This window comes from Anas platyrhynchos, chromosome 8 (assembly GCF_047663525.1).
Source record: "Anas platyrhynchos isolate ZD024472 breed Pekin duck chromosome 8, IASCAAS_PekinDuck_T2T, whole genome shotgun sequence".
In the NCBI taxonomy this organism is placed as follows: Eukaryota; Metazoa; Chordata; class Aves; order Anseriformes; family Anatidae; genus Anas; species Anas platyrhynchos.
In genome coordinates, this window is record NC_092594.1 from 40,129,968 (window position 1) to 40,150,000 (window position 20,033).

At 48.6% G+C, this 20,033-nt stretch overlaps 2 long non-coding RNA genes across 7 annotated transcripts; both read left to right on the forward strand.

The window, feature by feature from the left end:
- Positions 1-13: 13 nt before the first annotated feature.
- Positions 14-9,630, forward strand: LOC140003113 (uncharacterized). 5 transcript variants are annotated; one of them, XR_011811092.1, is made up of 13 exons: positions 14-1,484; positions 2,913-3,022; positions 3,484-3,794; positions 3,886-3,962; positions 4,503-4,556; positions 4,658-5,988; positions 6,088-6,136; positions 6,241-6,297; positions 6,380-6,473; positions 7,658-7,723; positions 7,812-9,291; positions 9,396-9,452; positions 9,535-9,630. It is a non-coding gene; the product is annotated as an uncharacterized lncRNA (long non-coding RNA). The 5 variants fall into 5 exon arrangements; XR_011811093.1 differs by having other exon boundaries at positions 4,658-5,909; XR_011811094.1 differs by having other exon boundaries at positions 3,886-3,945.
- A 1,181-nt stretch (positions 9,631-10,811) lies between these two features.
- LOC140003118 (uncharacterized) lies at positions 10,812-17,428 on the forward strand. 2 transcript variants are annotated; one of them, XR_011811104.1, is made up of 8 exons: positions 10,812-10,878; positions 10,967-12,301; positions 12,401-12,455; positions 12,691-12,784; positions 13,353-13,444; positions 14,122-14,673; positions 14,762-16,111; positions 16,996-17,428. It is a non-coding gene; the product is annotated as an uncharacterized lncRNA (long non-coding RNA). The 2 variants fall into 2 exon arrangements; XR_011811103.1 differs by having other exon boundaries at positions 12,401-12,784.
- Positions 17,429-20,033: the final 2,605 nt, after the last annotated feature.

Consider the following 20,033-nt stretch of genomic DNA (forward strand, 5'->3'; position numbering starts at 1 on the left):
TTTTGCAGCTGATGATGAGCCTGGTAATTGACTAAGATGACAATCAGTGCCTGTGCATTTCTTGAGGCAGAGAAACTTTACCATGCAGCAACCTGAGAGCTAAGTTGGGGGGCACCTGGTATTTGCATATGTGGGGTGGCTAATGGGAGCTGGGAGCCAGAGCAGCATTGAGCCAGCTGGCTGAATAGACTTGGTGTCACTGTGAGGGTGGTTGAGGCTGGGTCACGTTCAGGGTGCTTGTGGCTGGGTCAGCAGGCTAATAGAAGAGGCAGGATTATTTTGTAGCGTGAGTGCGTGCGCCAGGCGGGACAGTTTCCTTCAGTTTGTCTGTCTTGTGGTGTTGCTTCTGCAGTGTCTGTTCTGTGCTTCTCGGGTCTTGATATCCTCCTGGCTTTTTAGACCGGACTGACCAGGCAGGCGACTTGGTAGTTGTGCAGAAGGGCCTCAATGCTTGTTTTGTCCTCATGGCTCTGATCAAGCAGTGACTGCAAGACAAGAAGTGCTCGAAAGTGCAGATCTGTTTCAGGTCTTGTGCATCATATTCGGTTTGAGATCGCGTCTGTTTCCATCCTCACTCTTGCAGAAGTCATCTGGGCCGCATCAGGAGCTCTTGCTTGGGAATTGATTTCCTAAGCGTCTTCTTAGGGGGTTTTCAGTCCCCATCCTTCTGGTCTCTTGTCTTGAAGGGATGTGCAGGGATGGCTTGAAAAGGGTATGGCTGCTTTCTCTTCTGTTTATCAGATGTCCCAGGCAATGTGGGCTGTGATGTTAGCTCTTGAGAATCGGAACAAAGCAGGTGCTGATGGCAGTCTTCTTTGGTAAGCAAAGAGGTGCCTGAAGCCCTGTCCTGTGTAGCCTGAGCACGCCTTGCTGAGGATGAAGCTTGCTTTCCAGCAGTTCCCAAAGCTGTTGAAGCTGAAATGCTGTGTCTGTTTTTTTGTGTTGGGGTTGCACCTTGGTGAGTGTAGGGACGGGTTTTAAGTGGGTGCCGCGGAGGGCCTGGCCCCAGTGTCCTGTAATGTGTTTTGACCCATCAACATAGCCATTTGGTTCTCAGATATCCTACTGAAGTGATTTTTTCCTGTGAGTGGAATGGAATAGAATTATTTTGGTGTGTAATCTGTTCTGCTCCTAGATTGTTCTTTCTATGTAAATGAAAGATCGAGGTAATTCCAGATGGAAAAAGAAATCAATTGCTTACTTAGTTGTATTGTCCTTTTAATATTCAAAGCTACAGCAAAAGCATGGGGATTTTTGTTTCTAGAAACACCCTAGCTCTCCTGTCTGCACTCTGTATGCTGTTGAGCTAAGCCTTATAAATAAGTAAATAAACCACAGCTGTTGCTCCTTCTCTTTTTGTTTTTTTTGTGCTTTCCCCAAGCACTTTCCCAGGTGGTTGGCTTCAGGTTCCAGGTGAGACCTAGTGGTAACTGAGTTGCAGGTGTGCCATCAGAGAGCTCCTTCTGCCTGGGCTGCACTTTTGGGTAAGTGCTTTGTTTTTCCTTCAGTTGTTTGGAGGGTTCATTAGGTGGGTCAGAGTCTATGGACTGATGCGTTTTCCAGTAGAAACCGGTACGCATATCTTTTTGAGTTGGTAACTGGTAGGATCTGTCACTGTAAAGCAATCTAGTAGTAGGTGCCTGTATTGCACGCAGCTCTTCCTCAGGTGAGTAGTTGTTATGGCAGTTTTACGGATAGTATGGTGATGTTACTTTGTGTGTTTGCTTTGTGGTTCTGGGTCCCTTCTGATTTTTGCAGAATTACGGGGCTTTCTGTGATTCTTTGCCTGTATGTCAAATATTATCAAAGTCAAAACCTTGCTGTTAAAGTGATGGAGCAGGGTTTAGTTGAAATGTATCATGGAAGCTCCCTGTGTGAGCATGTGTCTGAAAATGGCAGCAGTGGGCACGTAAGGGGTAGTCTGTTTCAAGTTTAGGGACAGTTTGTTATATTTCTGGAGCTTTTGCCTGTGTGTTTTCTGTCTGTCGAGTGTTCAGACCTTGCAACCTTCTAGGCTTTATGTCCTTGAATTTACGTATTAGAAGTACATTTATGAGGGGTTGCCAGGTACATTGTTTTTGGGAAACCGTGGGGTATGGTTCCTTGAGTGCGTAAGTGCAGTAGTGCCAAGAGAGTGAGCAGGGCCACCTTCTTCATCTCTGCAGAATAAGTCTGTTCGGGCACACTTCTCAGGTAAATGTAGTGAGCAGATGAGGTAAAGGAGCTGGGAACAGAGAGGTATTGCACAGTAGCATGTTGCATCAGTAGTAGTCAGCATTGCGGAGGAGGTGGGTGTCAGGGCTGGCGTGCTAGTGAATGCTGGTTCTCTGTTTTTGCAAGTGATGATGAACCTGTTTGACGTAATTCCATTTGAAAAAGTTCCAGTTACTGGCCTGGTCGTGTTGTCCTTTCAATGTTAAAAGCTGCAGCAAAAGCATGGGGATTGTTGCTTCTAGAAACACCACAGGTCACCTGTCTGCTCTCTGCATGTTTTTCAAGTAAAGCAGATCTTAAAAAAAAATAAAAAATAAAAAATAAAAAGCAGCTGCTTCTGCTCCTGCTTTCTTTCTACTTCCTTGTGCTTTGCCCCTCCCTTTTTCCAGGTGATTGGGTTTGGGTGCTGGGCGGGGCCAAATGGTATATGAGCCCCAGGCATGGCATTAGAGAGCTCCTTCTGCATGGGCTGCTCCTTGGGGTAGGTGCTTTGTTTTTCCTTTAGTCAGTTGCAGGGTTCTCTAGGCAGGCTGGAGTCTATAGATTGCTAGAATTTTTAAGTGCTTGGAATTTACTTAATAGAGGAATGTTTAGTAGAGGTTTGTGGCTTATTGTTTTTTAGGATGGTGCGATACTCCTCTGTTTTTGAGCTGCACTTTAATCTCTAGATGTATAAACCCACTCGTTTTATTCTGCAGAGGACTAAAACCAGCTTGATTACCGGCTACATGTGGCTTGACAGCGTAGATGCAGCATTACCAAGAGACTGAGCAGAGTTGTATCAGAGTCACCTTTTCATCTGCAAAGGGTAAGTCTGTGATTACCCCTGCCAGGGCTGCTGTGTGCGCATGTCTTTTTGGCATTTGTGGAGCTTGGTTGGTTTTTTTTTGTGTGTGTGTGTGTGTATGTTCTAACTTTATTTTTTTTTTGAGGGGTGAATAGTGTGTGTGCTGAGCGTGGTTGGCAGGAGGAAGTGGGGAGCTGCTCAGGACTGGTAGGTTTGGTTTCTAGGAGTGTGCAGCATCCTTCCTGTGCGATGCGACTGATTGTTGGGCGGGAACGTTCCAGCTTTTGTGTGTCTTAGGCAATGTAGCTTGTGTAGTGTGTGTTGTGTGGCCTGGGCAGAGTTTGCTGTGGCGCTGTGAGCGTAGAATCTGAGTTAGAGCTGGTGAGCAGCTGAAGTACCGGAGCCGGGAAGAGAGAGGTCTTGCAGCAGGTACGCTGTGGCTGTGAGGTGCTTTAGAGTGTGCTTTTCTCTTGCCTCTGCAGGTGCTTTGTGCAGTTGTGGAGAGGGAAAGGAAATCCTCATGTCACGAAGCTCTGCGGGAAGGTGAGTGTTGTCAGCCTGGTCATCCCTTATCTGAAGCGAAGGGAAGACTCTCAGGTGTTTCCCTCAGAGGGTCCGAGGTGAGACTGTTTGGGATAGAGGAGCAGTGTGGCAGGTGGGTGCTTGCAAGCACAGTGGTCATTTTGTCCTTTTGTGTTCCCCGGTGGTGTGGATGATGCTGGCCGCTCCTTTCAAGCTTGGACCTAATTTGCAGGTCCAGAGGCAAGTGGCCTGCTGTTTTGAAAGGATAAAAGTAAAGCTGGGGTCGCTTATGTTGTTGAGGGATGGGTGGTACTGCTGGCAGCTGAATGTTTATCTTCTGCCTGTGTTTTTCCCGTGTTAAGGCTGAAATGCAGTGTGCAGTGCAGGACCTCTCGACCCAAGCTGCCTCTGCAGTGACTCTGGTGCGTGATGAGCAGAGGTAACTGTTGTTTTTGGGGCGCGATTGTCACTGCAGTTATTTTCCTACATCCAATAGAGTAAAATCCCAGTTTGCCTTTTAGAGGCGCTATAAGTGGGTGAAGAGAACAGATGGAAGCATGTGCCACGTGGGGTAGGCAGGCGGCTGAGGTACAGGAGGGGATGAGAGTATGTGATTTTTGTCTGGGGACGAAATGGAATTAATTTTGTTGGTGTATAATGTGTTCTGCACCTAGATTTTTCTTTCAATGTGAATAAAAGTTTGAGCTAATTCCAGTTAAGAAAGTTCCAGTTACTTGCTGGGTCGTGTTGTCTTTTTAATATTCAAAGCTGCAGCAAAAGCATGGGGATTATTGCTTCTAGAAACACCCCAGTTTTCTTATCTGCAGTCTGCATGCTGTTGAGCTAAAGCAGACTAAAAAATAAATACAGGAAACACACACACACACACACACACACACAAAATAATAACAAAAAAACCCAACACCATTGGCTGACTTGTTGTGAACGCAACGATCATTTAATCCCTTTGTTTTCACAGGTGGTGTGGATGATACTGGTTGCACTGTTGGAGCTTGGATTCGGAGAGGAAGAGGTGAGCAGAACCGTATGTTGCATCAGCAGTAGTCAGCATTGTGGAGGAGGTGGGCATCATGGCCGGCGTGCTAGTGAATGCTGGTACTCTGTTTTTTGCAGCTGATGATGAGCCTGGCAATTGACTAAGATGACAATCAGTGCCCGTGCATTTCTTGAGGCGGTGGGACTTTGCCATCCAGCAACCTGAGAGCTAAGTTGGGGGGCACCTGGTATTTGCATATGTGGGGTGGCTAATGGGAGCTGGGAGCCAGAGCAGCATGGAGCCAGCTGGCTGAATAGACTTGGTGTCACTGTGAGGGTGGTTGAGGCTGGGTCACGTTCAAGCTGCTTGTGGCTGGGTCACCAGGCTAATAGAAGAAGCGGGATTATTTTGTAGCGTGAGTGCGTGCGCCAGGCAGGACAGTTTCCTTCAGTTTGTCTGTCTTGTGGTGTTGCTTCTGCAGTGTCTGTTCTGTGCTTCTCGGGTCTTGATATCCTCCTGGCTTTTTAGACCGGACTGACCAGGCAGGCGACTTGGTAGTTGTGCAGAAGGGCCTCAATGCTTGTTTTGTCCTCATGGCTCTGATCAAGCAGTGACTGCAAGACAAGAAGTGCTCGAAAGTGCAGATCTGTTTCAGGTCTTGTGCATCATATTCGGTTTGAGATCGCGTCTGTTTCCATCCTCACTCTTGCAGAAGTCATCTGGGCCGCATCAGGAGCTCTTGCTTGGGAATTGATTTCCTAAGCGTCTTCTTAGGGGGTTTTCAGTCCCCATCCTTCTGGTCTCTTGTCTTGAAGGCAGGCTTTTTAGGCCTCCATCATCCCAGTTCTGGCAGTTGCTTCCAGTCGCGTGTGGTGACATTTGAGTCTCTCCTGGGGTCTGGTGCAGAGCACCTGTTCTGACTTGCTGTTGCCCTAGAGCTTTCCTTTTGGGGGTCACTTTTTCTTGCGCCTAGTGTTGTGTGTTTCGTTTGTAGTGTTTGTGGCGTGCCTGTGTGTGTACGTGTTTGGTGTGGAGCTGTCCTGCCTGGCAGTTAGTGATTAATGTGGCAGTGCATGGGTGTACTAATACATTGATGGGACTGTGTTGGCGAAGACATCCGGTCTGCCTCTGGGCACGTACTGAAGGGCAGCTGGCACAGTCGTGTCTGGTGGTTGGCAGCTGTGGATTTGGGAGAGTATATCTGCTTGTGAGCAGCTGTGTGCATAGTGCTTGAACGGTGTGCTTGAGGAGGTCTGTTGAATCTTGAAAGCTTACAGATATGGGGTTTTGAAACGTTTATTTTTATTTCTTTCCTGTCCTCATTAGAGTGTAAACCCTAGGAAGAACCTGTCACAGGAAAGAGTTCCTTCTGGAACTGTTCAGCACTTGGTAAGCAACTTTTGTTTAATTTGTTTAAGGTGAAACACAGTGTACAACACGGGACTTGACCATAGCTGCTTTTGGCAAGGTGAGCGATGAACAGATGTAGCAGGTACTTTAGGGGTGCAGTTGTCAATGCAGTTACTTAACTACACAAAGTACAGTAAAAATCCTATTTATATTTTAGAGGTGTTGTAGCTGGCCTAAGAGAGCAGATGGAAGCATCTTCCTTGAGGGTAGGTGAGGGGGCCGAGGTAAGGGAGCAGCTGAGAGTAACTGTCCCAGCTGTGCTGTGGCTTTGGGTGCTGCTTCAGCCTATGCTTTTGTTTCTCTTTTGCAGGTGTGTCGCACAGGCTGAGTGGGGCCAAGCTGCACTCTGAGGAGCAGCACGAGAAGGGTGGGCTGGTTGTGAGCTGGATTGGAGCAGAACTGCCAAGTAGCACGAGGTGAGTGCGAAGGGTATCCATCTTGCTTTGCAGGTGCCATGGCAGGCTCTCCACAGAAGCGGTTGAGGATTTGAGAAGAGGTTGCAGATGATCAAGGAGCGACACGTGCAGGGATGACTTGAAAAGGGTATGGCTGCTTCCTCTTCTGTTTATCAGGTGTCCCAGGCAACGTGGGCTGTGATGTTAGTGTTTAGTATCGGAACAAAGCAGGTGCTGATGGACGTCTTCTTTGGTAGGCAAAGAGGTGCTCGAAGCCCTGTCTTGTGTAGCCTGAGCACTCCTCGCTGAGTATGAAGCATGCTTTCCATCAGTTCCCAAAACTGTGTTGAAGCTGAAATGCTGTGTCTGTTTTTTTGTGTTGGGGTTGCACCTTGGTGAGTGTCGGGATGGGTTTTAATTCAGTGCAGCGGAGGGCCTGGCCCCAGTGTCCTGTAGTGTGTTTTGACCCATCAGCATAGCCTTTTGGTTCTCAGGTAACCTACTTAAGTAAGTGATTTTTCCTGTGAGTGGTATGGAATTTATTTAGTTTTTTTTTTGGTGTGTAATCAGTTCTGCTGTTAGATTTTTCTTTCTACGTAATTAAAAGATCTGGAGAAAAAGAAAAGGTACATTATTTTTGGAAAACTGTGGCGTAGAGTTTCTTGACCACATAAGTGCAGCAGTGCCTAGAGAGTGAGCAGGCTCACCTTCTCTGCAGAATAAGTCCGCCCGGGCCCATTTCGGCGCGGCGCCGCCCGGGCCCATTTCGGCGCGGCGCCGCCCGGGCCCATTTCGGCGCGGCGCCGCCCGGGCCCATTTCGGCGCGGCGCCGCCCGGGCCCATTTCGGCGCGGCGCCGCCCGGGCCCATTTCGGCGCGGCGCCGCCCGGGCCCATTTGTCATGTGGAGCTACTGAGCAGCTGAGGTAAAGGAGCTGGTAACAGAGGGGTATTGCTCAACTGTATTTTGCATCAGTAGCAGTGAGCGTTGTCCAAGAGGTAGCTATCAGGGCTGGCATGCTAGTGAATGCTGGTTCTCTGTTTTTGCAAGTGATGGTGAACCTGTTTGACATAATTCCATTTGAAAAAGTTTCAGTTTCTTGAATGGTTGTGCTGTTCTTTCAATATTAAAAGCTGCAGCAAAAGCATAGGGATTGTTGCTTCTAGAAACACCCCAGGTCTCTTGTCTGCTCTCTGCACGTTGTTTAGGTAAAACTGATTTAAAAAAAATACAGGAAACACACACAGACAAAAAACAAACAAACAAACAAAAAAACCGCAGTTGGCTGACTTGTTGTGAACGCAATGATCATTTAATCCCTTTGTTTTCCCAGGTGGTGTGGATGATACTGGCTGCACTGTTGGAGCTTGGACTCGGAGAGGAACACATGAGCACAATCGTATGTTGCATCAGTAGTAGTCAGCATTGTGGAGAAGGTGAGCAATGGGGCTGGCGTCCTAGTGAATGCTGTTTCTCTGTTTTTGCAGCTGATGATGAGCCTGGCAATTGACTAAGATGACAATCAGTGCCCGTGCATTTCTTGAGGCGGTGGGACTTTGCCATCCAGCAACTTGAGAGCTAAGTTGGGGGGCACCTGGTATTTGCATATGTGGGGTGGTTAATGGGAGCTGGGAGCCAGAGCAGCATGGAGCCAGCTGGCTGAATATACTTGGTGCTACTGTGAGGGTTGTTGAGGCTGGGTCACGTTCAGGCTGCTTGTGGCTGGGTCAGCAGGCTAATAGAAGAGGCAGGATTATTTTATAGCGTGAGTGCGTGCACCAGGCGGGACAGTTTCCTTCAGTTTGTCTGTCTTGTGGTGTTGCTTCTGCAGTGTCTGTTCTGTGCTTCTCGGGTCTTGATATCCTCCTGGCTTTTTAGACCGGACTGACCAGGCAGGCGACTTGGTAGCTGTGCAGAAGGGCCTCAATGCTTGTTTTGTCCTCATGGCTCTGATCCGAGCACTTCTTGTCTTGCAGTCGCTGCTTGAAGTGCCGATCTGTTTGAGGTCTTGCGATCTCAAACCGAATATGATGCACATCTCTTTCCATCCTCACTCTTGCAGAAGTCATCTGGGCCACATCAGGAGCTCTTGCTTGGGAACTGATTTCCTAAGTGTCTTCTTAGGGGGTTTTCACTCCCCATCCCTCTGGTCTCTTGTCTTGAAGGCAGGCTTTTTAGGCCTTCATCATCCCAGTTCTGGCAATTGCTTCCAGTCGCGTGTCGTGACATTTGAGTCTCTCCTGGGGTCTGGTGCAGAGCACCTGTATCTGACTTGCTGTTGCCATAGGGCTTTCCTTTTGGGGGTCAATGTTTCTTGTGCCTAGTGTTGTGTGTTTTGTTTGTAGTGTTTGTGGCATGCCTGTGTGTGTACGTGTTTGGTGTGGAGCTGTCCTGCCTGGCAGTTAGTGATTAATGTGGCAGTGCATGGGTGTACTAATACATTGATGGGACTGTGTTGGCGAAGACATCCGGTCTGCCTCTGGGCACGTACTGAAAGGCAGCTGGCACAGTCGTGTCTGGTGGTTGGCAGCTGTGGATTTGGGAGAGTATATCTGCTTGTGAGCAGCTGTGTGCATAGTGCTTGAACGGTGTGCTTGAGGAGGTCTGTTGAATCTTGAAAGCTTACAGATATGGGGTTTTGAAACGTTTATTTTTATTTCTTTCCTGTCCTCATTAGAGTGTAAACCCTAGGAAGAACCTGTCACAGGAAAGAGTTCCTTCTGGAACTGTTCAGCACTTGGTAAGCAACTTTTGTTTAATTTGTTTAAGGTGAAACACAGTGTACAACACGGGACTTGACCATAGCTGCTTTTGGCAAGGTGAGCGATGAACAGATGTAGCAGGTACTTTAGGGGTGCAGTTGTCAATGCAGTTACTTAACTACACAAAGTACAGTAAAAATCCTGTTTATATTTTAGAGGTGTTGTAGCTGGCCTAAGAGAGCAGATGGAAGCATTTTCCTTGAGGGTAGGTGAGGGGGCCGAGGTAAGGGAGCAGCTGAGAGTAACTGTCCCAGCTGTGCTGTGGCTTTGGGTGCTGCTTCAGCCTATGCTTTTGTTTCTCTTTTGCAGGTGTGTCGCACAGGCTGAGTGGGGCCAAGCTGCACTCTGAGGAGCAGCACGAGAAGGGTGGGCTGGTTGTGAGCTGGATTGGAGCAGAACTGCCAAGTAGCACGAGGTGAGTGCGAAGGGTATCCATCTTGCTTTGCAGGTGCCATGGCAGGCTCTCCACAGAAGCGGTTGAGGATTTGAGAAGAGGTTGCAGATGATCAAGGAGCGACACGTGCAGGGATGACTTGAAAAGGGTATGGCTGCTTCCTCTTCTGTTTATCAGGTGTCCCAGGCAACGTGGGCTGTGATGTTAGTGTTTAGTATCGGAACAAAGCAGGTGCTGATGGACGTCTTCTTTGGTAGGCAAAGAGGTGCTCGAAGCCCTGTCTTGTGTAGCCTGAGCACTCCTCGCTGAGTATGAAGCATGCTTTCCATCAGTTCCCAAAACTGTGTTGAAGCTGAAATGCTGTGTCTGTTTTTTTGTGTTGGGGTTGCACCTTGGTGAGTGTCGGGATGGGTTTTAATTCAGTGCAGCGGAGGGCCTGGCCCCAGTGTCCTGTAGTGTGTTTTGACCCATCAGCATAGCCTTTTGGTTCTCAGGTAACCTACTTAAGTAAGTGATTTTTCCTGTGAGTGGTATGGAATTTATTTAGTTTTTTTTTTGGTGTGTAATCAGTTCTGCTGTTAGATTTTTCTTTCTACGTAATTAAAAGATCTGGAGAAAAAGAAAAGGTACATTATTTTTGGAAAACTGTGGCGTAGAGTTTCTTGACCACATAAGTGCAGCAGTGCCTAGAGAGTGAGCAGGCTCACCTTCTCTGCAGAATAAGTCCGCCCGGGCCCATTTCGGCGCGGCGCCGCCCGGGCCCATTTCGGCGCGGCGCCGCCCGGGCCCATTTCGGCGCGGCGCCGCCCGGGCCCATTTCGGCGCGGCGCCGCCCGGGCCCATTTCGGCGCGGCGCCGCCCGGGCCCATTTCGGCGCGGCGCCGCCCGGGCCCATTTGTCATGTGGAGCTACTGAGCAGCTGAGGTAAAGGAGCTGGTAACAGAGGGGTATTGCTCAACTGTATTTTGCATCAGTAGCAGTGAGCGTTGTCCAAGAGGTAGCTATCAGGGCTGGCATGCTAGTGAATGCTGGTTCTCTGTTTTTGCAAGTGATGGTGAACCTGTTTGACATAATTCCATTTGAAAAAGTTTCAGTTTCTTGAATGGTTGTGCTGTTCTTTCAATATTAAAAGCTGCAGCAAAAGCATAGGGATTGTTGCTTCTAGAAACACCCCAGGTCTCTTGTCTGCTCTCTGCACGTTGTTTAGGTAAAACTGATTTAAAAAAAATACAGGAAACACACACAGACAAAAAACAAACAAACAAACAAAAAAACCGCAGTTGGCTGACTTGTTGTGAACGCAATGATCATTTAATCCCTTTGTTTTCCCAGGTGGCGTGGATGATACTGGCTGCACTGTTGGAGCTTGGACTCGGAGAGGAACACATGAGCACAATCGTATGTTGCATCAGTAGTAGTCAGCATTGTGGAGAAGGTGAGCAATGGGGCTGGCGTCCTAGTGAATGCTGTTTCTCTGTTTTTGCAGCTGATGATGAGCCTGGCAATTGACTAAGATGACAATCAGTGCCCGTGCATTTCTTGAGGCGGTGGGACTTTGCCATCCAGCAACTTGAGAGCTAAGTTGGGGGGCACCTGGTATTTGCATATGTGGGGTGGCTAATGGGAGCTGGGAGCCAGAGCAGCATGGAGCCAGCTGGCTGAATATACTTGGTGCTACTGTGAGGGTTGTTGAGGCTGGGTCACGTTCAGGCTGCTTGTGGCTGGGTCAGCAGGCTAATAGAAGAGGCAGGATTATTTTGTAGCGTGAGTGCGTGCACCAGGCGGGACAGTTTCCTTCAGTTTGTCTGTCTTGTGGTGTTGCTTCTGCAGTGTCTGTTCTGTGCGTCTCGGGTCTTGATATCCTTCTGGCTTTTTAGACCGGACTGACCAGGCAGGCGACTTGGTAGTGGTGCTGAAGGGCCTCAATGCTTGTTTTGTCCTCATGGCTCTGATCCGAGCACTTCTTGTCTTGCAGTCGCTGCTTGAAGTGCCGATCTGTTTGAGGTCTTGCGATCTCAAACCGAATATGATGCACATCTCTTTCCATCCTCACTCTTGCAGAAGTCATCTGGGCCACATCAGGAGCTCTTGCTTGGGAACTGATTTCCTAAGTGTCTTCTTAGGGGGTTTTCACTCCCCATCCCTCTGGTCTCTTGTCTTGAAGGCAGGCTTTTTAGGCCTTCATCATCCCAGTTCTGGCAATTGCTTCCAGTCGCGTGTCGTGACATTTGAGTCTCTCCTGGGGTCTGGTGCAGAGCACCTGTATCTGACTTGCTGTTGCCATAGGGCTTTCCTTTTGGGGGTCAATGTTTCTTGTGCCTAGTGTTGTGTGTTTTGTTTGTAGTGTTTGTGGCATGCCTGTGTGTGTACGTGTTTGGTGTGGAGCTGTCCTGCCTGGCAGTTAGTGATTAATGTGGCAGTGCATGGGTGTACTAATACATTGATGGGACTGTGTTGGCGAAGACATCCGGTCTGCCTCTGGGCACGTACTGAAGGGCAGCTGGCACAGTCGTGTCTGGTGGTTGGCAGCTGTGGATTTGGGAGAGTATATCTGCTTGTGAGCAGCTGTGTGCATAGTGCTTGAACGGTGTGCTTGAGGAGGTCTGTTGAATCTTGAAAGCTTACAGATATGGGGTTTTGAAACGTTTATTTTTATTTCTTTCCTGTCCTCATTAGAGTGTAAACCCTAGGAAGAACCTGTCACAGGAAAGAGTTCCTTCTGGAACTGTTCAGCACTTGGTAAGCAACTTTTGTTTAATTTGTTTAAGGTGAAACACAGTGTACAACACGGGACTTGATGACCAGGGCTGCTTTTGGCAAGGTGAGCGATGAACAGATGTAGCAGATACTTCAGGGGTGCAGTTGTCACTGCAGTTACTTAACTACACAAAATACAGTAAAAATCCTGTTTATATTTCAGAGGTGTGTTGTAGCTGGCCTAAGAGAGCAGATGGAATCATCTTCCTTGAGGGCAGGTGAGGGGGCTGAGGTAAGGGAGCAGCTGAGAGTAACTGTCCCAGCTGTGCCGTGTCTTTGGATGCTGCTTCAGCCTATACTTTTTTGTTTCACATTTGTCTCACACAGGCTGAGTGGGGCCAAGCTGCACTCTGAAGAGCAGCACGAGAAGGGCGGGCTGTTTGTGAGCTGGATTGGAGCAGAACTGCCAAGTAGCACGAGGTGAGTGCGAAGGGTATCCATCTTGCTTTGCAGGTGCCATGGCAGGCTCTCTAGAGAAGTGGTTGAGGATTGGAGAAGAGGTTGCAGGTGATCAAGGAGCGACACGTGCAGGGATGGCTTGAAAAGGGTATGGCTGCTTTCTCTTCTGTTTATCAGGTGTCCCAGGCAACGTGGGCTGTGGTGTTAGTCTTTAGAATCGGAACAAAGCAGGTGCTGAAATGCTGTGTCTGTTTTTTTTTGTGTTGGGGTTGCACCTTGGTGAGTGTAGGGATGGGTTTTAAGTGGATGCAGCAGAGGGCCTGGCCCCCGTGTCCTGTAGTGTGTTTTGACCCGTGAGCATAGCCTTTTGGTTCTCATTTAGCCTACTTAAGTAAGTGATTTTTCCTGTGAGTGGAATGGAATTGAATTCCTCTTTGGCGCATAATCTGTTCTGCTCCTAGAGTTTTCTTCCTGCGTAAATACAAGTCTGAGCTAAATCCGGCTGAAAAAGCTTCATTTACTTGCGTGGTAGTATTGTCCTTTCAGTATTCAAAGCTGCAGCAGAAGCATGGGGATTATTGCTTCTAGAAACACCCCAGTTCTCCTGTCTGCACTCTCAATGCTGTGGGGCTAAGCCATATAAGGAAGTTAATAAAATCACAGCTGCTGCTGCTCCTCTTTCAGCTTTTTTATGCTTTCCCCCTGCACTTTCCCAGGTGATTGGCTTCAGGTTTCAGGTGAGACCTAGTGGTAACTGAGTTGCAGGTATGCCATCAGAGAGCTCCTTCTGCCTGGGCTGCACTTTTGGGTAAGTGCTTTGTTTTTCCTTCAGTCTTTTGGAGGGTTCTTTAGGTGGGTCAGAGTCTATGGACTGATGCGTTTTCCAGTAGAAACCGGTACGCATATCTTTTTGAGTTGGTAACTGGTAGGATCTGTCACTGTAAAGCAATCTAGTAGTAGGTGCCTGTATTGCACGCAGCTCTTCCTCAGGTGAGTAGTTGTTATAGCAGTTTAACGGGTAGTATGGTGATGTTACTTTGTGTGTTTGCTTTGTGGTTCTGGGTCCCTTCTGATTTTTGCAGAATTACGGGGCTTTCTGTGAGCCTTTAAATCTATGTCAAATCTTATCAAAGTCATAACCTTGCTGTCAAAGTGAAGCAGCAGGGTTTAGTTGAAATGTATGATGGAGGCTCCCTGTGTGAGCGTGTATCTGAAAATGGCAGCAGTGGGCATGTAAGGGGTAGTCTCTTTCAGGTTTAGGGACAGTTTGTTATATTTCTGGAGCTTTTGCCTGTGTGTTTTCTGTCTGTCGAGTGTTTAGACCTTGCAACCTTCTAGTCTTGATGTCCTTGAATTGACATATTAGAAGTATGTTTATTAGGTGTTTCCAGGTAGTTGTTTTTGGGAAACAGTGGGGTAATGTCTCTTGACCGCATAAGTGCAGTAGTGCCTCGAGAGTGAGCAGGCTCACCTTCTTCTCTGCAGAATAAGTCCGCCCGGGCCCATTTCGGCGCAGCGCCGCCCGGGCCCATTTGTCCTGTGGAGCTACTGAGCAGCTGAGGTGAAGGAGCTGGGAACAGAGAGGTATTGCACAGTAGCATGTTGCATCAGTAGTAGTGAGCGTTGTCCAAGAGGTGGGTGTCAGGGCTGGCGTGCTAGTGAATGCTGGTTCTCTGTTTTTGCAAGTGATGGTGAACCTGTTTGACGTAATTCCATTTGAAAAAGTTCCAGTTACTGGCCTGGTCGTGTTGTCCTTTCAATGTTAAAAGCTGCAGCAAAAGCATGGGGATTGTTGCTTCTAGAAACACCCAGGTCTCTTGTCTGCTCTCTGCATGTTGTTTAGGTAAAACTGATTTAAAAAAATTACAGGAAACAAACACAAAAAAAACAAAGAAACAAACAAAAAAACAAAACCACAGTTGGCTGACTTGTTGTGAACGCAATGATCATTTAATCCCTTTGTTTTCCCGGGTGGTGTGGATGATACTGGCTGCACTGTTGGAGCTTGGACTCGGAGAGGAACACGTGAGCACAATCGTATGTTGCATCAGTAGTAGTCAGCATTGTGGAGAAGGTGAGCAATGGGGCTGGCGTCCTAGTGAATGCTGTTTCTCTGTTTTTGCAGCTGATGAGCCTGGCAATTGACTAAGATGACAATCAGTGCCTGTGCATTTCTTGAGGTGGAAGGAATTTACCATCCAACAACATGAGAGCTAAGTTGGGGGGCGCCTGGTATTTGCATATGTGGGGTGGCTAATGGGAGCTGGGAGCCAGAGCAGCATGGTGCCTGCTGGCTGAATAGAGTTGATGCCACTGTGAGGGTGGTTGAGGCTGGGTCACGTTCAAGCTGCTTGTGGCTGGGTCACCAGGCTAATAGGAGCAGCAGGATTATTTTGTAGTGTGAGTGCGTGCACCAGGCGGGACAGTTTCCTTCAGTTTGTCTGTCTTGTGGTGTTGCTTCTGCAGTGTCTGTTCTGTGCTTCTTGGGTCTTGATATCCTTCTGGCTTTTTAGACCGGACTGACCAGGCAGGCGACTTGGTAGTGGTGCTGAAGGGCCTCAATGCTTGTTTTGTCATCATGATTCTGATCCAAGCACTTCTTGTCTTGCAGTCGCTGCTTGAACTACAGATCTGTTTCAGGTCTTGTGCATCATATTCGGTTTGAGATTGCATCTGTTTCCATCCTCACTCTTGCAGAAGTCATCTGGGCCGCATCAGGAGCTCTTGCTTGGGAATTGAATTCCTAAGTGTCGTCTTATGGGGTTTTTACTCCCCATCCTTCTGGTCTTTTGTTTTGAAGGCAGGCTTTTTAGGCCTCCATCATCCCAGTTCTGGCAGTTGCTTCCAGTCACGTGTCGTGACATTTGAGTCTCTCGTAGGGTCTGGTGCAGAGCACCTGTATCTGACTTGCTGTTGCCATAGGGCTTTCCTCTGGGGGTCACTTTTTCTTGTGCCTTGTGTTGTGTGTGTTGTTTGTAGTGTTTGTGGCGTGCCTGTGTGTGTACGTGTTTGGTCTGGAGCTGTCCTGCCTGGCAGTTAGTGATGACAGGTAACGTGGCAGGTCATAGGTGTACTAATATATTGTTTGGACTGTGTTGGCGAAGACATCTGGTCTGCCTCTGGACACTTGCTGAAGGGCATCTGGCACAGTATATCTGTTTGCGAGCAACTGCTCGTTTACCTCTATTCATATAATAAATTGTGAAATTTAATTGCAATCCAATTTGGCACCCAGTCGTATATGACACCAGGGGGCATGTCCGGGAGGGCTTTGGTTCCTGAGTTCTTATTTGATCTAGGAGAGGCGCCCCAGCATTTGGTGGCTGCTGTTCGAGTCTGGTCCGGACTAATGGCATCTTGAACCTGAATAAAGGTAAGCTAAGGTTTTGATTTTTTTTCAGCTCCCTTGCTGGCTGCAGCACTATATTTTGCCCGTAATTCTGCGTGTGAAGATCTGAATGAAGACAACGGAGTCGTAAGTGTTTAAAGCCTATACTGTTCTGTTGGATGGGTTTCGGTTGCCTGTGTGTGTAAGAGTGTGACTGAGATGGAATTTAGTTCCGAAGCGATTGTGGAGGTCTTCTTTACCACTGTTCCAGTGTTCCGCGAGGGACTTGGCCGGTGAAGGACCGAAGGGATTCCTATAGGATTTGTGGGTGGGTGATAGATCTTAAATCCTCTTTAAGGCACTCTTATTAAGGTAACCAAGGGCTGTGGGAATTGCCACAGTAACATTCCTAGATGGGTGAGACAAAACCAAAGACCAGGGACCAGAAGAAAGAGAGCAAATTACCAGACATACCACCAGAAAGTCCATTAGGAATAACGGTTAGAAACTGGACCGAGAGAGGCCCCAGAAACGTAAAAAGTAAATAAAAAATGGTCCAGTATTGTGTGATAGAATGGCCAAAGGAGCCTTTAAGACCGTATGTCTTTGGGCCCGTTTTTGGATCCTTTGAAGACTGTATTTGTCAGGCCTTAAATACACATGTTAATTCGAAGGAACCTTTTTGCCGGGAAGAAAGTGATTATGCAGGATTATCGATCAGGAGGACTTCATGTCCTTTTACGGCCTTAATATTTACACTAAAAGCAGGTAAGAAATTTTGAAGAAGAAGAAGAACAGGAAAAATAAAAAGATAATAAACGGGAGCCGTTGGATAACCTACCATCTCCATATCCTAACAGTCCACCTCCGGTGGTGTACTGGGTCTGGCTGGAATGTTAACTTTCCCCGCAGCAGCCCATACAGTGCCGTACTCTGCAGTTGTAGCTGGAACAGCAGTGTTATCACACCAGTGTTGTGTCTACTGCTGAGCAGCAGTGGCACAGCATTGGGCCTTTCTCTAACCCTCCTAGGGGATGGGCAAAAAGTGAGGAGAGAAACATCACCAGGGCAGCTGACCTAAACCAATCAAAGGGATATTCCATACCATGGGATGTCACACTCAGCAATAAAAGGTGGAAACAGGAAGAAGAGGGGAGGGGTGGGCTCTCGTTGAGAAGACGTCGGCCCTCCTCTCGAACACCGGCTGCGTGCGTTGAGGCCTTGCATCAAGGACGTGGTCAATCATCGCTCATTTGTGGGAAGTAGAGAGCAATTTCTTTCCTCTGCACTTCCATAGAGCTTTCATTTATTTTGTTTGTTTTCCTCCCTTCTTTTTATTTTCCCTTTTCCCCTCCCTTTTCCCCTTTCCCTTTTTATTTCCCCTTAATTAAATAAAGACTACCATGAACTAAACAATTTAACTATTATAATTATTTCCCTTTAATTAAATTATCCTTATCTCAACCCGTGAGTTGTTCTTTGCTTTACTTCTCCCCCTCCTCATCTAAAGGAGGAGGAGTGAGAGAGCGGTTGTGGGGTTTAGCTGCCCAGCATGGTAAAACCACCACAGGTGGCTGTGGTATCTCCAGCAGTACCACCGTTGCCCCTGCTTCCACCACCATGAGCACCAGAATGAGACCGACCTCCGGCTGCGTTCATGAGAAGTAGGACGGCCGTATCTGAGAGAGCTCCTCTATATCCTTTAAGGGAGGTAACTGGTGTATAACTGGGTTGGAGTTTTAACAGGGTTTTAAGGGTTTCAGGGTTAGCGTGTTAGGGTTTTAGAGTTTTGTGTGGGATGGAGTGTTGCTATGTTTTTTAGGGTTAGGGTCCTAGGGTTTTATTTTTGGTCAGTTATTTAGGCTTAGTGTGTTAAGATCCTTTTTTTTTTTTTTTTTTTTCAGGTTAGGTTCTCCAGGGTTAGAGTTTCGAGCGTCCTAATTTTTTGGGTTACGGTGTTGAGCGTCCTAATGTTTTGTGTTAGGGCTTTGGGTGTTAAGCATCTTAATTTTTGGGTTAGAGTTTTGAGCGTCCTGATGTTTTGAGCATCCTAGTGTTTTGGGTTGGCTTTGTGTTTTGAGCATCTTAATTTTGGGGTTACGGCTTTAAGCGTCCTAATTTTGTTGTTTAGGGCTTTGAGAATCCTATTGTTTTGGGTTTGGGTTTTGAGCGTCCTAAGTGCCCTAAGGGCTTTTAGGCATAGGACTTCAGGGGTTTCGTGTGGTAAACAGTTTGGATTAGGCCTGTAGGGGTTTCGAAGTTTTTTAGTGTTAGGGCTTGAGGCTATTTTGAAAGGGCAGTAAGTGCTTGGGTTCCAGTGAGTGCTGGTAAATGTATTTCTCGAATACACGGCCAGTGATTGGTCAAGCCAGCTGCCTGGGGAATGCTGGTAGGCGTAGTTTTCTGGCACTGGGCTTCCGGGAGGCCATGTTTGGTGCCCAGAGCATGCCGGGTGGGGGTTGGGGGGTTAGGGTTGGGGGGTTAAGGGGTTAGGGTGGGGGGTTAGGGTTGGGGGTAAGGGAGGTCGGGTTAGGGGGTAAGGAGGTTGGTGGTTGGGGGGTCGGGGGGTTGGGGTCGGGTGGTTGGGGGTTGGGGGGGCGGTGGCTTGGGGTCGGGGGGTTGGGGGGTCGGGGGGTTGGGGTCAGGGGGATACGGTTGGGGGTTAGGGGGTTGAGGGGTTAGAATTAGGGGGTTTGGGGGTTGGGTACTTGGGGGCTTGGGGGGGTTAGGGTTATATACATTAGGGTTGGGGAGTTAGGGGGTTGGGGTTAGAGGGTTAGGGGTTGGGGGGTTAGGGTTAGATCCGTTAGGGGTTGGGGAGTTGGGGGGTCAGGGGTTGGGGGTTTGGGGGGTTAGGGGTTGGGGAGTTGGGGGGTTAGGGGTTGGGGGGTTAGGGTTAGATCCGTTAGGCTTGGGGGGTTAGGGTTAGGGTTGGGGGTTAGGGGCTTGGGGGGTTAGAGGGTTAGGGTTAGGGGTTGGGGAGTTCGGGGGTTGGGGGGTTAGGGTTAGGGTTGGGGGTTAGGGGCTTGGGGGGTTAGAGGGTTAGGGTTAGGGGTTGGGGAGTTCGGGGGTTGGGGGGTTAGGGTTAGGGTTGGGGGTTAGGGGCTTGGGGGGTTAGAGGGTTAGGGTTGGGTGTCGGGGGTTAGGGGTTGGGGGGTTAGGGTTAGATCCGTTAGGGTTGGGGGGTTAGGGTTAGGGTTGGGGGTTAGGGGTTGGGGGGTTAGGGTTAGATCCGTTAGGGTTGGGGGGTTAGGGCTTGGGGGGTTAGGGTTAGATCCGTTAGGGTTGGGGGTTAGGGCTTGGGGGGTTAGGGTTAGATCCGTTAGGGTTTGGGGTTAGGGGTTGGGGGGTTAGGGTTAGATCCGTTAGGGTTGGGGGTTAGGGGTTGGGGGGTTAGGGTTAGATCCGTTAGGGTTGGGGGTTAGGGGTTGGGGGGTTAGGGTTAGATCCGTTAGGGTTGGGGGTTAGGGCTTGGGGGGTTAGGGTTAGGGTTAGGGTTAGGGTTAGGGTTAGGGTTAGGGTTAGGGTTAGGGTTAGGGTTAGGGTTAGGGTTAGGGTTAGGGTTAGGGTTAGGGTTAGGGTTAGGGTTAGGGTTAGGGTTAGGGTTAGGGTTAGGGTTAGGGTTAGGGTTAGGGTTAGAGTAGGGTTAGGGTTAGGGTTAGGGTTAGGGTTAGGGTTAGGGTTAGGGTTAGGGTTAGGGTTAGGGTTAGGGTTAGGGGTTAGGGTTAGGGTTAGGGTTAGGGTTAGGGTTAGGGTTAGGGTTAGGGTTAGGGTTAGGGTTAGGGTTAGGGTTAGGGTTAGGGTTAGGGTTAGGGTTAGGGTTAGGGTTAGGGTTAGGGTTAGGGTTAGGGTTAGGGTTAGGGTTAGAGGTTAGGGTTAGGGTTAGGGTTAGGGTTAGGGTTAGGGTTAGGGTTAGGGTTAGGGTTAGGGTTAGGGTTAGGGTTAGGGTTAGGGTTAGGGTTAGGGTTAGGGTTAGGGTTAGGGTTAGGGTTAGGGTTAGGGTTAGGGTTAGGGTTAGGGTTAGGGTTAGGGTTAGGGTTAGGGTTAGGGTTAGGGTTAGGGTTAGGGT